Source organism: Malurus melanocephalus, unplaced genomic scaffold, assembly GCF_030028575.1.
Source record: "Malurus melanocephalus ecotype Western Australia unplaced genomic scaffold, MMel_1.1 scaffold_31, whole genome shotgun sequence".
NCBI classification, from domain to species: Eukaryota; Metazoa; Chordata; class Aves; order Passeriformes; family Maluridae; genus Malurus; species Malurus melanocephalus.
The window spans coordinates 2035008-2043911 of NW_026623263.1; positions in this window are offsets into that span (position 1 = coordinate 2035008).

Here is an 8904-nt window from a genome sequence, read left to right on the forward strand (position 1 = left end):
TTCCTATTTTTATTTCACATTTTTTAAGATTTTGTGGTGTTGGGTCATATCCTGCTGGGTCACTCTTAATAAACAGAATGCAAAATGTCCAAATATTACAGTACTTTGTAACTTGGTGATAGGAATGCTGTCTTAGGATGAAGAGATACCTGAGTCAAAATCCTCTTTATACACTGATCCTAGATCTTCACAGTCCTCAGCATAACAGGTAAAAAAGGGCAGTGTTCCTCTTACTTCTCTTTCTCTGTAGATTTTCTTTTGGAGAGAAGAAGGCTGAGAGCAAGAAAAACTTCGTTTTGACACATCCAATGGTAAAGCAGAAACAGGATCTTCTAGAAACCTGATGTCTCCTGGGCATTAAGCAGGCTGCACACTTACTCTCAGTTTTCCCCTGAGAGTAAGGGGAAAAAGTAAGACAATTTTTTTTTTATCTTTGTAATCAGGATGTTTAGCGTCAGGCTTTTACAGAGCAGAAACAGCCAGATGTGTTCTCCCCCAGCTTCACTCACACAAATCTTCCACAAGAGGGTTTCTGTAATTCCGAATAAGGCCAAAGGAAGCTGGTTTGCTCCAGCAGGGACAGCCTTGCCTGCAGTTCATCTAGAGGTCCAAGCCTGCTCAGGCGGCCTCCTGCTGCTCTGGCCAGCGTGGGCGGCTGGCAGGAACAAGGCTACTCTCTGTGCAGGGAGTTGGAAGCCAGATACCTAGAGTTTTATCTCTGGAACAGGTCTTTACCTAACTACCTAATTACTTTTCATAAATCCTTCAGATCTTCGTACAATACTTCATTGTATTCTCCTATGACCTGTACTGAATATTTACTTACATATTAATTACATCTTTTAATGCATTTTTTCTCTGTAAGTAGATGTAAATTAATCATATTTCAATTATTTTCATGTGTACAATACAATATGCATACTATAAAAAAACAGTCTTTAATCGTATCAGGAAAGGTAATACAGTTATGACTCCATCCTAGAAAAACCAGATCAACCAGCTTTTCTGCTAAAGCCTAAACAAGCCTAAACACACCAGGCAGAATAAAATCCAATATTTTCTTTGTTTCAGATCCCCGCAACCTCAAATTATTTGATAGATAGAAAAGCATTGTGCTTCATTTTGCAGAAAATACATAGCACTAAGTCTAGTGTTGAAGCTGTCAGCATCAAGTGATATGTTGTTTTAAATATTGAGAATTAACCTTTGCAGCCCTAGGAATATATCTTTCATTGAGCAAACATATGTGAAACACTTAGATTTTCTTAATACCCACACTCACGCTTCTAGTTAATTTGCCATCAAACTTGGTGATGATAGCTAATATACGAAGTAGCTGTAACAACCATGCAGAATTTGTAGGGAATTAAAATCCAAGTACTGCTYCTGCACTTCAGCATTTTGCAATGTTTTGCAAAACAGACATTTCTTGACTTTTAAAAGACTGTACAGAGGTAAGATCATATTATTTTAATGTCAAATCATTAACTGTACTGTAAAATGGTTTACTTGCATTTAGCAAAGGAGGCTGGTGAGTGTGACTTCATGACGGAGCTTCCCCCCAGCGGTGGGGGAAACCGGCAGGAGATCTCCAACCTCACCCTGCTGGCAGCAATATTTGGTTGAGAGAGAGGAAGAAAATGGGGAAAACAGCTCCTCACTCATCAAGAGCCAGAATTGTGAGCTTAGTTGCCTTAAGTATAATAGAAATGAAGCAAGGGGAAGAAACTGATGCAGAGGAACTTGCACCTGAGTAAAAGCAAGAACTTCTTTACTGTCCAAGGTAACCAGACACTGGAACAGATTGACCAGAGAGGGTGTGGAGTCTCCCCACTGGAGATATTCAAGAACCATCTGCACACAGTCCTGTGCCTTGTGCTCTGGGATGGCCCTGCCTGAACAAGGGGGTTGGACCACAGAACTGAGCTGAAACCTTGGCAGAATCAGGGATGTGAAGCCTCTATGGCTTGTGCYAAGTATACTGCTACTTGAGAACTGGAAACAATGGGGCATCAAAATAAACAGGATTATCCCTCACAAGAAGCTSAAGGACAGGCTCTCGCAGAATACTGTTATGCCTGCACCTTGGGGTGAAGCATCTCACTTCAGAGTCACCTAGCAACCAAAGGAGTGAAAATTGCCTGAGACTGAAGCAGTCCAGCACAACTGGAATAAACACAACTATCAGAAGAAACTATTTTACCCCTGCTAAAGGTATTAACTGCTTGCTCCTTGCTCCTTGCTCTGGGGGCTGATCAACAGTCCAAGTCCTGCTTCCTCCATGTGCATCCCCCCAAAGACAATAAATGGTTTTAGGGAGAAAGACAGGAAAAAAAGAAGGTTTCCGATTCTGTGCCTTGCAGCAAGAGTGCCACATTTGCAGTGGGCTCCAGTACTGCTGTGCTGTGCTCTGGTGATCAGGGTAGAGTTGTTGGTGTACAGTATTTTGCGGATTCACTTCTCCTTGCCATCCCAAAGTAAGCATGAGCAGGAGCAGGGACAATGTGGCATCTGGAGGTAGCAGTGACATTCCTACATGGTCCTGCAGCGAGGCAGATGAAGTTTTTTCTCCCTCCCATGTTCTAACACTCTTTAATTTATCTGTTCAGTGGTGAAAGTGGCTGCTCTGCACGTGCAGCAAATAACTTGAAAATCCTAACATCTTAGGATGTTCTAAATGTGAATTGACTAAGCATTTTCATAATCTGCATCTAGAACATACTAKGTCTAGGACATACATGTTATGTATCTGGAGTTTAAAAGTGAAAATTTTCAGCTAAGCAGAAGAAAAAAAAAATCTAAATATGAATGATAATAATTACTATGTTGTGCATTAAACTTAAAAAGAAATTACAGCATCCATAATAAAATTCTTTTTGGTCATAACACCAGCTTTTTTTAACACTGTGGTAGTCTTCAATTTTGGGCTAATTAACAGTATTGAATACGATAAAGTGTTTGTGGTTTTCCCGTGATTGTGCAGACAGTGGGAGGTGGGTTGAGACACAGGGAGGATACCAGGGTGTATCCTGCCACACTGAATAAACACTGTGAGAACAGACAGGATGCCTATGTGGAAAGCCTGTGACTCAGTATCGCTGCATGGATCTCCTCCTCAATCATTCCTTCATTCTTAATATGGGGAGTTTCCAAATAATTTTCAGACATCCTGGCCAACTGACACGCTTTTTCCATTAAACTCATTTCTTTGTAGATACTGGCTTCTCCTTCTAGACAGATCACAATCCCATTGGTAAAATAATTACAGAAATAATTCAAATCGCTTTCATTTTTTAATAAACAATCCCTAACTTGGACAAAAGCAGCTCCCTTTCACCTTAATGAAACGATGGCAAGAATTCTCAAAAAAGTAATCTGCAAACCACTTGAATTGCGGTGAAACAGCATTTTTTAGAGCTAGTGAAAGGCATTACACCAAATCTATAAAAGTAGCATATATGCTCAAACCAAATAGACCCATTTCTTCCATGTTAGAGAGCTGGGAGGTACAAAGGTTCAAACATAGATTTTTCCTTCAGTCTTCTAATTTGCCCATTCCCAGGCCACAATTAACAGTAGCTATTCACAAGGAAGGTATAACACAAGGCAGCATGCATACAGCCCTGCCCTATTATTCCAGATATGACCGTGATAACTTTTGACACAGGAACACTGCAAAGTTAGGAAGTGGCAGCATATCTCTCAAATGGTGGGCTTTACTGCAATCTACTGCAGTTGTGGGTGTAGCACCAGTCGAACCTACAGATCCTGCCAATGCATGACACAGTTGTTCTCCCTGGAGAGCACAGAATGGCTCCAGGAGTCCTCCCAATCAGCAAACTGGCTTTGCTGACATACAAAAAAAACCACAGAGAAGCAATGGAGAACATCAGAATAGAATCTAAATGACATCCATAATGATACATGGCCATATTAAAGTTCAGCCTGCATCTCAGAAGAGCCCGATAACTAAGCAACTACAACAATGCTATTCAAAGGCAGACCCACTGGCCTGGATACTGGCCACAACAGTCACCATAAAGCAGATGCACAGAAAAGAAAAAGAGGAGGAGATAAACATTAGTATCCTCCAATTACTCTCTCACTCCAACACTCCATTCTGCTCTTGGAAATTCACAAGTTTGTTATGGCTTGTCTCTTTACTAATCCTCAGCAGATCTCTCTTTCAAGATTTGCACCATCTTGCCAGGAATTTACAGAAATCACTTGTATGCCCAGCATCCTTTCCAAGAAACTTCACAAATCTCCTACCAGTTGGATGTCCTTTGTGCCATGATTTTTATGTCCGAATCTGGTTCAGAGTATTTGAGTARTTGACCCCCATCCCTAGACTGAAGTTTTCCTAGGTGCCTAGTCAGGCCTTACCCAAACGTTATTCAATACTTTCTATCATGTGCCATAAATAATGTTGGACTCTATCAAAGCCTAAATTGTTAATGTGACCATTTTGTATGTGATGGCCAGCTGTAGAAGTTAACTTCAATCTGGTCCAATGYACCTTGCAAGAGCCATTGGGATGTCTATTGCTTAACTTCCTTATGTTCATTTATCAGCATAAAATGACAGTAGTCAAGACACAAGTCCCTGCCAAACTAGACAATGCCAAAATAGTAATTCCTTCTGCTTGCCATGCTGCCTTTTGAACCCTAGGGTCATGGATCCTTTAGACRTTATAAACCAGGACTGTTGCCACGTGAAATGCCTGACCCATTCAATGCCCTTGGACTTTTAATGCATATATCAGAAACCCTCCCTCTTTTAAACCAACAGAGGCATGACATCAACTAGACTGGAGAACTGATGCTGTTAAAATTCTGCCTCTTTTTGGCTGAGTATCCCATGATACTTATGGAGATGTCCCAACCTACAGGCCAGCCCACAGGAGTGGTATGGAATACGGCAAGTCAATGCACATTGTGAAGGAAAAAAAAAACACCTATGGCCTTTCAAGTATTTTTCTTTTSCCCCATCCATCTACCAGATGGCAATTGCAATATTTCATTGTCAYGATGACTACATGACTACTACAATTGCTCATATCTTATTTAGATTGCTGATAAATTAAGAACATATGTATGTAACAGCTAAATAATCAGGTCAAATGCTCAAAGTTAAATCCATGGTCATAAGAAAATAAATGCATCATTCTGTTAAAATTTCATGATTAGTTGGGAAATGTGGCCAAAATGCCATATTTCATACCTGCACCTTACAGAGCAATTCAGACTAGCAGCTGTTATAAACTTCCAAAGTTTGCAGAATAAAAATGGGGAGATAAACTGATACTGTACAAACCGTAAATTCATTCAATTTTAGAAAATTATATTGTGATTCAATGAAGAATGTTTTCCTGAAAGTTATGACTCTTAATTATTTATTACAAGTATCAATTTTCAGGGATGAGTAAGAGACAGGTCCTAAAAATATAAAGTTGATTAAGCACCCACAATGAGAAATACTATTTAGAATAGGAGAATTTACAGWTTTGGGAATTTTGTCCTGAAGTCCTCCTTTACAATGTTCACATTGTTCATATAATTTTTTACTGTTCATATATTTTTAATCTGTCAACCCTGTTGTGAATGAATGCCACATTTATCTATTAAACTGAACTAAAATCTTGGCACAGAGACCTTCTGTGAAGCTCTCAGAATTAATTTTTACTTTGTTTTTTGCAAATGTAATTTTGAATCTAAAAAGGTTCTCTGATTAGACAGATCCAAGTATTAGCAAGCGCATATCCCAGCATTAGCAAGTGCTTAACTGGTGTGCACAAGATTTCACTGTTGCCATGAAATGGATGCTGACTCTTGGCAATGATTCACAACTGAGAGTAGCATTACTGCTTGGGCAAACTCTAAGTTCAAGGAGCCATCAACAATTCTCAGAGTTCATCAATTGTTACAGCTGTTGTAGAACTTATCTTCACTGTGATAATTACCTAATGTCAACAAAACTGAGGTAATCAAAACCAACACCATCTGAAACTGACACGTGCAGAATGCACTGGCCAAATCACAGCTCACATTCTATCTACTGTTCACTTCAGCAGTAAAGCACCACCTGCTTTTTATTGACTAAGGCTTAGGTTAAAGCAAGTTTACAGTTTTAACTTGGTATAGATTTCATGAGACTCTTCTGAGGAAAACTGTTCCTCCTTTCACAAAGCTCCTCCTCAGTCCATCCCTACTTCTCGACATACATTCTTCTCCTCTGTGGATTTGCTTTGGATTTATTTAAATGTTGCACAGTATATAYTGTAGTTTTGGCAAGAAGAAAAGGGATCTTGAGAGGGAAAAAAAAGGAAGTACTACCAAGTCATCACTCTCAAATCACTGCTTTTCCCCTTGATTTGTGAATTCCTTTTCCTTAGGCATTCCCTACAGATGAGCTAGAAGAAGTCAAAAATCCTGAGTTCTGAGAAGTGTGATGTGAGGAGTAGTAACAGTGTGGTAGCAGAACAACACTCAAACATATGTATTACTTCTAGTGAACTGAGAAACATGAAAGCACTGGTGGAAGTAGGTGACTGAGATACTGCTCTTTAAAGGTGACCAGGTGTGTGGTTCAGCATCAGCCTCTCCATGCTCTTTATCTCAGACTCAAAAAGCACTTATTCCCAGCATTCACCAAACTTTGCGATTGGCATTTTTCTACACCTCTTGTCTAACTCTTCAGGCTGGGTACAATCCCATGAGGTTTCTCAGAGATCTACTGCCACTCTGAAATGTAGCTGGTGGCGCTATTCCTTAGTGCCCCATCTGGTGCTTCTGCCTCTGTGCTCCTGGTCTTTAATTTTATACGGAAAACTGAAATTGTCTGCAGAATGCAGAGGGGCTTGAACAAGCTTCTCTCCCAAAAGGTAAAAACATGATGATCTCAGCAAGATTCCTTCTTGTTGCCTGACTCATGATTGCTCAGTAATGATGAGCATGATCTAAGGATCTGAAATCTTACTAGCCAGAATCAGATTAGACAGGGTCTAGATAGCATTGCAGTGGCTTCTGGTTGTTTTTTTTTTTTTTTTTGAATAGAGGTACACCACTGTGAAACCACTGAGGGTGACTCACCAAGTAGAACACTATATAAAATCTTATTGTATTCAGATTCAAAATAAAAGACCACTGAGGTTGGTGCAATAAAGCACTGGGGTTTATTCAGCTGAAACATTGTTGCAGAGTCACTAATGTCTGCACTGGAAGTATAACTTCTGGGTTCAAGGCATCATCTGCTTCTCCTGCCATAATGAATTAGACTTATCTACATCATTCCATCTAAATCCATTGTTTAAACTTTAAACATGCCAGTGATGGAGGTCCTATGAATTTTCTAGAAAGTGAGTGCTCAATAAAACTGGTACTGCTTGTTAAAACATTTTTCCTAATATCTAGCCTTGCCAATGCTTCAAGCCTCCTCAGTGAACATGGAAAACATGCCACAGCCTTGAACATACTGTAAGTATGTCGTYAAGTCTCTCCACAATCTTCTTTAGACTAAACAAAGTCTTTATACTACAAACGTTCTCGAGATTGTTCACGTCATCTCTTGACTTCATCTGTTTTACTTTAGCAAAGATTTGGATGGAATAAAAAATATCAAACAAATAATATATTGGTGCTCAATGGAGCAGTAAACAAACTACACAGAAATAAACATACTTCTTTACGTATGTTACAGCCACAGTATGTTTGTGATTTACTGTGTAATGATTCAGACTACCTGAAGAGGAATTTCCATTTTATACACTCCATCCTATATTCCTTCCAGCGTATATGTACAAACTAGACAAGAATTGTAGCAAATCCATACTGAAAATCAATTTCAACTTTCTTCAAAACAGTTTTACAAACTCAGCCTAAACTTGTGGCTGTGCTGATGAGTTGTGAACAATCTGTGGATCCTTCTCTCTGCATCCTATCTATGCAGAGAGAGTTCTCCAGTTTTCAGTAGCATCAGGATAAATCAGTACTAGCTAAATAGTGGTATCTCAAATATATCTATACATGAAAACAGAAGTGCAAATACAAGATCATCTATATTTTCACGAGCACACTCCATGTAGTGCACCACAGAAAGACTGAATATGAAGCCATAACTAAATCCCTTTAAAAATGCATATGCACAAGAATGTTGAATTAAGACTGAACAAAATTTCAAATCAGAGCATCTCCTAACTTTCAATTCCTTGATTTTAACACCTTGATAAGTTTTTCATGTACCTGCAGGCTCACTTGAAGACAGACATAGCACAGGTTTAACAACTGCCAACTCAAGTGTCGAAGCACTGCTTTACATTCTGCTTAGACRAAGCTGTTTTGAAATTCACAAATCCTCTATCACTGCAAAGTCATGGTGAACAGGAGTCACCGCTGTACTTCTTTGTTAGCATGAAGCCTGGTTTGGGCCATCTATATTTCTATCCCTCAGGTACTGGGCATACCTAACATTTTGTTCTAGACCTTTAACAACATTTCTTTGTCATGACTCCAGCTCCTGGATCTTGTTTTTGAGAAAAGTGAAAACACATGAAGAGTTAAAAGCCTAACATAGAAACAAACATAGGACATAGATAGCAGAAGGTGAGGAAAGTCAGGACGATACCACACAACCATTAAGAGATCACCTAAAACAACCAATACTACCTATATGTCCTGCCAGCCAAAATGCTGTAAATTACTATGCCACCCACACTGGCACCTCAAGTAGTAACAACACAATTACACATCAACACAATATGCTTACAAAGAAAGTATTTTCCATGGCCAGAATTTCAAAAATTGCAAGAATCTTGGGGTAGATGGGGTAAGGGAGAGAATGGAACAGACTTCCTAAATAGAGAGTGAAATAAAATGGATCCTTGCTCACAGAAAAATTTACAGCTGC